Below are 1,792 nucleotides of genomic sequence, written 5' to 3'. Positions count from 1 at the left end.
CTTATCCTTGTTCCTCAATAGATAGCATGTTTATTTTCTCTGATCGCCTTCAAGAGTTTCTCTTTGTCTTTGATTTACAGCAATTTACATATGATATGTGTAGGTATGTTTGTTTCTTTGTTTTTGGTATTTATTCTGCTGGTGTGCTCTGGTATTCTTAGGTCTTTGATTCTGTGTCTCTAAGTTTTTTCTTTTTTTTAACTATAAAGTTCAGTGTCTGTGCAGACTGTCAAAAATTGCCAATGCTGACTATATTTCAAGTCATCATGGTGGAATATTGGGAAAAGTTTTCAATTAGCAATAACTACACCTCAGATAAACCTCATTGGCTATGATACTGCCACTGCATATGGCTCTGTCACTAATTTTTAAAAGTTCTCAGCCATTATTTTTCTCAGATATGTTTTCTGCCTAATTTTCTCTTTCCTCTTCTTCTGGAATTCCAATTATGCTTATGTTAGACTGTCTGATATTTCTGATATTGTCCTACAGTTCTTGGATTATCTGTACTGTCTTGAGATTTTTTTGCTTTTTTCCTCTTTGCATTTTATTTTGGGTAATATCTTTAAGTTTACTTATTCTTTACTCAGCTCTACAAATTATACTGATGGGCCCATCAAAAGCACATCTCATCTCCATTACTGTGTTTTGTTTCTAGTATTTCCATTTGATTCTTTATAATGGTTTCCATTTCTCTGCTGAAATTACCTATCTGGTCTTGCATGCTGTCTACCTTTTCCTTTAGGTCCTTTAACATGTGAATCATAATTAATGTCTGATAGCTCCAACATCTGTGTCATGTGTGAGTCTGGTCCCAATGGTTGCTTCATCTCTTCAGAGTGTGCTTTTCATGGTTTTTTGTATGCCACATTTTTGTTGTTGTTATTGTGAGCTGGAAATATTAAATAGAACAATATGGTGAATATTCCAGTTCCAGGATCAAATGCATGTGACTAGAGACAATTTAGGAATAAAAAGAAGTTATGTGGAAGTTTTATAACCTAGAGTTCAAGTCTACAGTGATTTGGAAATAGGCTTTGAAAAGTGGGCAGTTTAGACTTTCCCCCCACTTTAATTTTTTTAAATCAGGATAAAGCATACATATGGGTGTTTTTTGTTTTTTTTTAAATCATAGTCTATAGCAGAGGTCAGCAAATTTTTTCTTAAAAGGCCAAATGACAAATATTTCAGGCTATGTGGTCTCTGTCACAACTACTCAACTCTGCCATTATCAACACAAAGTCATCCATACACTCATACATCCACGTATTTATACAAATGAGTATGACTGTGTTCCAATAAAACTTTATTTACAAAAGAGGCAGCCAGCCTGTGGGCTATAGTTAACTGATTCCTGAGCTATAGAATAATATTAAATGAGCAAAGCCTTGCTCTCCATGAAGGAGTCCTGCTCTCCAGGATAACCACATTTAACTATTTTCTGTATTCTTTGGGTGGATGCACACATAATTCTATGTAATATAGGCTTATAACTCTATTTATTGATATATTAATCTATTGATACTCCCTCACCCAACCATGAAACATGAGAAAATTTCCTCCCAGCACTTCGGGAGCCCGAGGCGGGTAGATCACTTGAGGTCAGGAGTTTGAGATCAGCCTGGCCAACATGGTGAAACTCCATCTCCAGTAAAAATACAAAAATTAGCTGGGCATGGTGGCAGGTGCCTGTAATTCCCAGAGACTTGGGAGGCTGAGGCAGGAGAATCACTTGAACCTGGAAGGTGGGGGTTGCAGTGAGCCAAGATTATGCCACAATACTCCAGCCTAG

General features: G+C 36.6%; 1 non-coding gene across 1 annotated transcript; it reads right to left on the bottom strand.

Annotated features, from left to right (window-relative positions):
- Positions 1–216: 216 nt before the first annotated feature.
- On the bottom strand, positions 217–355 carry LOC115838514. Its single transcript, XR_004033529.1, has one exon. It is a non-coding gene; the product is annotated as a U4 spliceosomal RNA (small nuclear RNA).
- Between the last annotated feature and the right edge of the window lie 1,437 nt (positions 356–1,792).

This window comes from Nomascus leucogenys, chromosome 14 (assembly GCF_006542625.1).
Source record: "Nomascus leucogenys isolate Asia chromosome 14, Asia_NLE_v1, whole genome shotgun sequence".
Taxonomy (NCBI): Eukaryota; Metazoa; Chordata; class Mammalia; order Primates; family Hylobatidae; genus Nomascus; species Nomascus leucogenys.
This window is presented reverse-complemented; position numbering and strand designations above follow the sequence as displayed.